Source organism: Syzygium oleosum, unplaced genomic scaffold, assembly GCF_021117445.2.
Source record: "Syzygium oleosum isolate NSW1041296 unplaced genomic scaffold, Sole_v2.1 Sole_v2.01, whole genome shotgun sequence".
Classification (NCBI taxonomy): domain Eukaryota; kingdom Viridiplantae; phylum Streptophyta; class Magnoliopsida; order Myrtales; family Myrtaceae; genus Syzygium; species Syzygium oleosum.
This window is the reverse complement of record NW_026607485.1, coordinates 12,202,426-12,211,751: the sequence shown is the minus strand read 5'-3', so window position 1 is coordinate 12,211,751 and position 9,326 is coordinate 12,202,426. Positions and strand designations below refer to the sequence as shown.

Genomic DNA, 9,326 nt, shown 5'->3' with positions numbered 1-9,326 from the left:
TTTTTCTATATGGGCCTCTCCCAGGCCATATCTCACGTGACAGCGGGGTTTGTTTGATTTAAACTTGGAGTCGCCACTAGTCATTTACGGTAGGTCGACTAGAAACCTAATTGTGGTACGAGAGAAGTACCGCAATCCTACGAACCAAAGATTCTAGGTAAGGGACTTGGTTACATTAACGATCCCAAATTGAAACCGTTAGTGTCCTTTCGGTACCTAAGAACGATTATAGCATGTCTAGTGCGTCACACGGATCTCTAAGTTCAATTCACTAATCTAATCATGGACAAACAATTAAGCATCCAAAAATCAATTGCACATCCAATGGCAAATCAATCAAAGCAACCCTAATTTGGTCACTAGAAATGAAAAATTTATCAAAACCCTAACCAAAGCTCTAACAGCTTGTTCATTTCATTTTTAGGGTTTTTTAGGGGTTTTAGCCTTAAATTTGGAATTTTCCAAATTATGCCACTTGAGCATTTTGGAAAATCCAAATTTCACTTTTAATGACTGGCCACAATGATTTCTAATCATTCTGAGGATTTTCAATTCTTTATTTTTTTTTTAGTGTTATTTGAACACTTCCAAAAATTCCAATTTCATTTTTTATGGCTGGCCACAATGATTTTTAATCATTATGTGGATTTTCAAAAATTTTGATTTTTTTTAGTGTCATTTAGACACTTCCAAAAATTCCAATTTGATTTTTTATGGCTAGCCACAATGATTTTTAATCATTATGTGGATTTTCAAAAATTTTGATTTTTTTATTTTTCGGAAAAATTTTAAACCGAGAAAATGATCTTTATGGTTTTCTGGAAATTTTGGTGAATTTTCCAATTTTTCAAAATTTTCTTGATTTTTCAGAATTTTCAATTTTTTTATTATATTTTTTTATTTTCTGAATTTTTTTGAAATTTTTATGAATTTTCTAGGAATTTTTCTATTTTCCTGAGTTTTCTGCAATTTTTTTATTTTTTTATTTTGAATTTTTCCCGCCGAAGGGAATTGAACCGGACCAGACCGGTTCGGCCGAGACCGAACCGGCCGTCGCCGGCGCCGGCGCCGGTCTTCTTCTCCGACGGCACGGCACGCCCAAAAACGGCGCCGTTTCACCCATTTTCATTGTGGTATTTTGGTGAACACTTGGTGTGCACCATTTCCATTTTGAAGTTATCGAGGCTGCCGATTTGAGCTCACCGTCGGCGAGCTTCCGACGACCTTTTGGTCAATTTAATTGCATGATTAACAAGTCCACATGTTCCATTTTTCATCTAGCCTAATCCGGTCACCGTCGGACCTTCGCCGGCCAGTGAAAAACTGGTCTAAACACCATAACTTCCACTGTTTTGATTTTTCAATTTTTCAGAATTCACAGCCTAATACTAGCCGCCTTAGCCGTCTAAATCGGTTTAATCTAACATCAAAACATCAAAAAAGGTCAAAGAAACCAACCTGAATGGCCTTACGGCCACGGCAATGCTCCGGCGAGGTCGTCGGAGCTCCGGCGAAGGGGTTTATATGGGGGCCGTTTCGGTTTATGCATTTTTAGTACCCAAAAACACAATCAAATCACATAAAATTGATTAGAAACTGATAATAGACATCAACATGCCAAGATTCACCAATGAAATCACTTTAAAATGCACATTGAAACAAAACCGAATTTCTGGAAAATTTTTATAAAACTGATTGTGAACGATTTTTACCTGATTTTTTTGACGGCCGAATGAATTTTTTGAAGTGATATATAGCCTGGAGAACGTTCCTTGACACTTTCTCTACCTCCCGGTGACTTAAGCTTCTCAGGAACAGGTCTGGTCACGCCGGATTGAGCCTGGTTTCAGGCCTTCCCAAGTCTGGTTCAAACCGTGAGGGGAAGACCACTGCCAAACACGATTCGCCGGCGCTCCGCCGTATATGGCGGCGCCGGACACTCGTGAGGGGGTCTTCAACCCTCTCTCTCTCTAGATTTCTGGACTTTTCCTTCTGTTTCTCCCTCTTTCTCTCTCGGGAAAATCGTCGAATAGGTTCTCTGCAATGTTCTTCCGTTTTTTCGTTTTTTGGTCTTTGATTTCCCGCTCAAAAATCGTTGAAACAGACTCCTAATCGGTTTTGATTGTTGAATGATTCCATCAATGAAGTCGCGGGCTTGAATCAGATTTTTCTGGGTTTTCTCACGGGTTGAGTGGCCGGGTGTAGGAGACGACACTGTGCGGGTCGGGTCGGGTTGACCAGTCCGACCCGGCAGTTCCGGTTTTGATTAAAAATGCAAATTGGGCCTTATTTTGACCGAATTTTTCAAATTAAACCTCAAAATTGCATTTCCCAGCATGTTCCGAACCCGAACATACAATTTTCCCCAATTTTGATTACCCAAAATTTTCTCAATTTTATACTCGGGTTAATAGGGTTTTGTTCAATTCGAGGTCTTAATGACCTGATTAGGCAAAATTGATGCCAAAATTGCATTGCCCACCCCTGATTAACCTTAGAAATGATAGTCTCACATTTCGCCAATTTCATTTTGGGCACAATTCCCAATTTAGGTTCAAAAATTCTCAATTTTCAATCAATTTTTGGGGATTTTTTTATTTTTGCACCAAATTGTGCAATTGGACTGACCATTGTGCAATTAAAGGTCCCAGAATCAATTGTTGTGAAGACACTATGACCTAAAAAAGTCTAGAAAAAATTTAATTTAATTTTTGGTTCAATTCGGGTTTAATTTTTACCCAATTTTGGGAAAAACATATACCCGATTGAAATTTTCTAAAATTGACAGTGTAATTATGAAATTGGATTTAAAATAAAATTATTGACTATTTTTATGGAATTTTCTGATTCCATTTTCTATTTTTCTTGATTTTCTTGTTTATTTTGACTAAAATAAATTCATAAAAAAATGTAGAAAAATGCTAAAAAATTATTTTTTTGTTTAGAAATAGGTTTCTAGGCTTGGCCAAGATCCCTAGACCTAATTTTGAAATTTTTGAAAATATGACAAAAATGAGCTAAAAATTAGGTGTCAACAGCGTCGACGGCAAGGAAGACGGCGTCGACAGCGAGGAAGACGGCATCGACGGCGAGGAAGACGGCGTCAACAGCGAGGAGGACGGTGTTAACGGCGGTGAGGAGGATGGCGTGGCGGCGAGGAGGACGGCCTGGGGTTTTTGTGGTCTCTCTATTGAAGAGGAGGATATTTCCTTCGTTCAGAGCAGATCTATCTTTGGTGGACTTTGGTGGACTTTTGTTCAGAGCAGAGCAGGTCTTAAGGCTAAAGAAGAGATAGAAATTGTTTCTATTTCTGAAACAGAAATAGGAGAAGCAAAAAATTTTAACTTCTGATTTCTCTTCCAAATCTATTTCTGGAACAAAAATTTGTTTCAGAAATAGAAATTAAAATTGCGTTACTAAACGGATTTCTGTTCCAAACCTATTTCTGGAACAGAAATAGAGTAATAGAATGGTTATCATTCGCAGCCTTAATGGCTTGTTTGTTTAAGATTTAGCAAAAAACAAAACATTCCTGCCAAAATTTAAGATATCATCCGACTTAAGAAAGAATTTTGGTAGAAACATATGCAAATCTAAGCGTCAATATTTGTATGTTGTGTAGCCCAAAAAAAAATTATTTGTATGTTGTGAAAGTTTCAAGTGTTTCGAATTTGAGCAAGGTCAAATTGTGAGCCACAAGATTTAGCTTAGGCAAACAGTAAAAACCAATCCAAATAGACCCTTGTCTTAGTCCTTGTATTATGGGGTCTTGTGCACCTTTTTCCACAAGTTCACCAGTTGCTACAGCCATCTATGTACATTAGCTATTTCAGCACTTCATATTGAAAGAAAATCCCGGTAGAGTGACATACTTGGCACCTTTATAAGATAGAAAAGAATGGGGAATGGCACGGTACAAAGATTTGGAGGAGTAGAACAAGGTTTCTGGACAATAAATACTCAAAGTATGTTGCATCCTGGAGTTCTTGTCTATAACAGTTCCTTTGATTGAGTTCATATTCTATTACAAACTCACAAGTGCATAACGATGTTAGAGGCAGATATTGTTCTGTCAGATGCTTCCCAGTAAATTTCACCGGTTTTGCTTTTGAAACTTTTGCTTTCAGGTGCTTGCAGTCACTGCAATTTCATAACGTCCAGCTAGACAGAAACTATGCTGAGTTGATATTTACTACACTTCTCGATGCTTCGTCTGCCCTATCCGTCCTCGATCTCTATAACAATGAGATGCATAGTACACATTTTTTTCTTTCCATCATTTTCTTTTTCAGGGAAAAAACTAATTTCAACGTCAAATGTACTTTTCTTGCGGATATCAGGATGCCTTTCTAGTTTCACCTGGAAATACGAAGGTACCAGAATCTCATCTACAGGAGCTACCAAATCATTTGCTTCATTACGTGTGCTTAAACTGAGGTATCACCCCTTTTTCTTGATACACTTGTTTACCTGGGATACAACATACGGCAGATACTAGGATGCAGACAGAATGAATGGTTTTGGATGGGGATTTGGTGATTAATGGCTCGAAAAAATCCTAGACATCCTCTTATTGTACTTATTTTTAATATCAGTATCTCTTGCATTCAGGAGAAATGATCTTTACGAACAAGATGCAGCCGATCTTAGGCACGTTCTTGTTCACATGCCTGCCTTGCAGACATTGGACTTAAGTGAGAATCCCATTGGGATGATGGGCTCAGGTCAGTACAAGTTTTACTTATAGCTAGTTTCTTTTTTTTATTTTTATTTTTTTATAGTATCTTCCCCTATCTAATTCCATTTTTGGCCGAGTCATCTGGAAAAAGCTTTTCCTTGGCTGCCTTGAGTTTGGAAAAGTGCAACCTTTCAGCTAATGGGGTTATTGAATTGCTAAACGTACTATCAATATTAGATGAATCACTCATTTTTTTTTTCTATTTCAAATAACAAACTTGGCAGGTCGATCCTCTATCCTTACAACTATTCTTAATTCCTGGAGCTTTTATTCTGGTTTGTTGAATTTGTCTTATGTCTATTTAGCCATGTAGCAGAAGCTTTGGTGAAATTTATGGGCACATCTCACCAAACTCACTAAAGAAGTTGGAATTCAATTACTTGATACAAATAAGGAGAGGAGATCCCTATATATACAAATACCTTTTCGATTATAACCGTAGATCTCTTCTCAATCTAACGGTAAAGATTATATTTCCCCCATCTCCTAACTACCCAGGAATGCTCTAGAATAGTATACAATTCCCATATTGCCCATTTCTTTTACAATTCTCAATATGTTCTACTTTAATATACACTATAAAAATTATGTTGAATTACTATCATTTGTTCAAGACCAAATCGAAAACAAAGGAAACACATTGTTTAGCTATGGTAGATTCAGCAGTTTCGCACCTTTTTGTTTTGCTTTGTCTTGCAATTTAAAGAAAAATTAAGCTTCATATGGGATTATATTCATATTATTACAACAGTGAACATTAGTATTTACCTCCTCAAAATTAGGAGACAACAAAGTTATATTTATTCTAGCGATGATGTGGCTTGTCATGATCTCAAAAGAGAATTCGATTAATTTATCATCTTTGAGTGATCTATATCCCAAAACTTATTCAACATTAACATAAATTATCAAACATGAATACTTTCGAATGCGGTCCCTAGGGGTATTAAAATAAGAAAAAATAGAGCACACGAGTGGTCTTATCCAACATTGATTAGAGAATTATAATTATCCTCTCTCTCAAATGAATAAAAGCCACTTGAGTATAATATTTTTGAACACCAATGTATGTTGTAATTTACTCTTAAATAAACCTGGCTAAAGAAACTTTTTGCACCTTTCCCATTATGTCCCTTGACGGCCACTGGGCGACGCCGGCGAGGGCTGTAGGGCCCTCACCCGACCTCGCCCAAATCAGGGTGAGGCCATCGTGGCAGCCACCGTGTGATACCCTACCCTTGCTTGGTGCGGGCAAAGGCAGCCTCGCAGGTTGGCCTCACCCAGTGGTTGGCAAGGGCTAGCGGTCCCTCCTCGGTCACAATAAAAATAAATTAAAGAAGGAAAAATAAAAGAAAAATAAAAAATTCGAAAATTTATTAAAATATTATTTAAAATTATCCACATCAGCAAATTTTAGCCAAAATTGGCCGAATTGACTCAATTAAAAAAATTCAAATAACAATTTGCATAACGTGGATGAGAGATATTTAAATTCTAAAAATTCGAAAAAATGTTGTGGATTAAATGATACAGTTATTTGTGTAAAATAACAATTATAAACAATGAACTAGAGTAATCAATCTAAGTCGCATACATGGATTTTTCTGAATACTTTTACAATATTTAAGGTAGAGTTGGTTTGATTTTCTATTAGAGATATAAAAGTTTGTGGATTGTATATTACTCCTCTTTGAGTTCCAAATACGTGAAACAATCGTGTACTTGCCCGCAAGAGAGATAAAGGAAGAGGATTCATATCATTTTTACATCAATAAATTCATAATTGGAAGACGCAATTGCATAATTCAATTGATTTAGCTTATTAGAATGTCCAATCGAAGAAAGCTTAAATCAATAGATAGAGAGAGGATGTATGTATATAAAACACATTATAATTGCGTATTTAAGTGGAACCGGATCATACTTAACATTGATGATTCCCTTATTATCAATGAGGTGAATCGACACTCTTTTGATTGCTAATAAGAGAAGTGTAAAGTATTTCTTCATACATGTTTATTTTGAGAGTTAGTATAGAAAACACCAACTATATATAAAGAACTTTTTACACAATACGCAAGTGGTCTAATACACTATTTAATTGAGAAAATTTTCTTTGCACTAATGTAGGCTTTATATTTCCTTATTTTAGACTCCGTTTGTTTCGCAAAAAATGAACGATTTAAAGCTCAAGTACTCAAGATAGGTGCTGTTGAGTTGGGTTCATCTGGCTTTCGAGAGCTACAAAAAGTGACGCACAGCAAGCTTCTGAAAATTGATATAAGGTTAACACTGACTTTCTATTCAGCGTCTTTTATAGGACAGTCACCATGTTTAACCGAAGTCATTTAATTTGCTTGGTATAGGAAAAATGACGGTGGGATTGAATCGGCGAAATTTTTGTCCAAGCTCATTGAATGCGCGCCGGAGCTTCTTGCAGTCGATGCTGCATACAATATTATGCCTCCAGAATCTCTCCCTGTCATATGCTCGGCATTGCAAGCTGTGACAGGTAATTTCATTCCATAAATACCTTGTAAATTCTTCTTTTGGCTGATACGAATGACTTCACCATACACTTGCGACATAGGTAATCTTGTGCTCTTGAACTTGAGAGGACATAATTTCGACAAACTTGCCAATGATGCTAGCGTGCTTGTTGATCTTGAGCGGGATGGAAGACTTCGTATGTAGACACCCCGATGATGATGATCGCCTGCCAAATGTGACAATTGGGTAAGGAACTCCGTGCGTGTATGATTAACTTGTGACAGTTGGGTGAGGAACTCCATGCGTGTATGATTAACTCCATACGTCTTATCTTTCCTTTCAGGTACTCTTGGATTGCTGTTGAGAGTATCAGAGACTACATTTGGTCTTATCAGTCATCTCAAGCGGCATCCTCGTTTTTAGGGCTGTGCAGATATTTTTCAACTTAACAGGCACCGGGTTTTTATGGCCAATACAAGATTCGAGCAACTTTTTTTTTCGCCTTATGGAGTATGATTAGTAGGACTATCTGTGAGCTTTTGACCATCTGCTGTGATGCAGTTGGAGTATCTTTGGCAATTCTAACTCGTCCAATTGCGCGAATTCTGTAAGATTTCTTGATCGAGAACTGTCTGGCCTTCAGTGAACCCTTTGGAGTATAGCCTAGTCGGAATCTCTTTCTGCTCCTAACAAAGGTTATTACATTGCCCAACCCTCAAATTTTTTTTATAAGAAAAAATCAGCCAACCTGTAAATTCCCATTGATATCTTTCTTTATACTATTCTGAAATTAATAAAATAAAATAAATTGTCAAACGTCAGAGTAGCAAAGCCCAGCATGATGAAGCAAAAGCGAAAGAGCGCACAAGTCTCTGCATTGGATGATTGGAAGTTGTCCACTTTCGTAGATATGAAGACTCCATTTGGTGTCTTGTATTGCTTGATAATCATCATAAGCTCACCTCATACGGTACTATGCAGTCACTAGATCGTGGAGATATCGACTACTTCTGTCCAAAGGAAATTATGGGGGGTAGATCGTAAATAATAACAACAACCTGTGGATTCGTGGTATCATTTTTCGTTTAAATCAAGGTAACCAAAAAGTGAGCTTCTAACATGAATTCGGTGGCTGCGCATCATAATTCATGATGAAATTTCTGTGAAATCGGATCTCTTTTCATCAACATGGAGCGGGTTTAATTTGCTTTGCAAAATGTATGTTTTGCTTATGTTCTTTTGGGCCAAATGTTAGTGTTGTGCGGTGGATGAATCCCATCGGACGAGCTCCTCCATGGTACCGTCCCACGTCCTGGTCAGTCGGGTCACCCGGACCCACCTTGCCGCACATGCTGAACCCGAATCCGACGAGGTCGTCTTGGCCCGACTGACCGTGACTGACCGACAAGGACACACAGTGGCACATTTCGTAAGCTTAGGCTCGGGTCATTGGTTAATGAAATGTTTGTTCATATAAAAATAGTGTTTTAAAAAAATACGAATTTGTAATTATTTTTTATTTAAAAATGCGAATTTATTATTATTATTATTAAGAATCGAATTATTTATTATTTATAATTATTTTTCTATTTTTTTCTTTCGTTTTCTTCTCCTTTCATTTCATTTTTTATTATTTTTCTTCTTCCAAGGCCGGTTGCCGGCCACGATGTCGGCCGGCGAGCTCAGGACTCGCCAGATTGGGCGAGCTCGCGGACTCCGGTGGCAAGCCCGTGGCCTCCAACGGCGAGTTTGGCCTCGCCAGATCAGGCTAGCTCACGGCCTTTAGTGACGAGCCTCGAGCTCACCCTAGGCCGGCGTGCTTGTAGTGTTTGGCGGCGAGCTCGAGCTTCGCAAGATCGGGCAAGCTCTACTTAGGCCAGCGAGCTCGCGGCCTCTGCAGCGAGCCTCAAGCTCGCCCAAGGCTGGTGAGGCTTGAGCTCGTCGGGATCTAGGAAGCTCGAGCCTGGCCGGCCGCTCGCCAGTGGCCGGTCGGCGACCGACCGAGGAAGAAGAAAAAGGAAATAAAAGAATATATTAAAAAATTAAAAGAATACGAATTTTTTTGATAATATTCCCAATTAGATTTTCTTTACCAAAT

The 9,326-nt window shown here is 38.1% G+C and overlaps 1 long non-coding RNA gene across 1 annotated transcript; it reads left to right on the top strand.

Annotated features, from left to right (window-relative positions):
• The first annotated feature begins 6,928 nt into the window (after positions 1-6,928).
• Positions 6,929-8,044, top strand: LOC115683555 (uncharacterized). The gene is made up of 3 exons (XR_008818422.1): positions 6,929-7,023; positions 7,105-7,474; positions 7,572-8,044. It is a non-coding gene; the product is annotated as an uncharacterized LOC115683555 (long non-coding RNA).
• Positions 8,045-9,326: the final 1,282 nt, after the last annotated feature.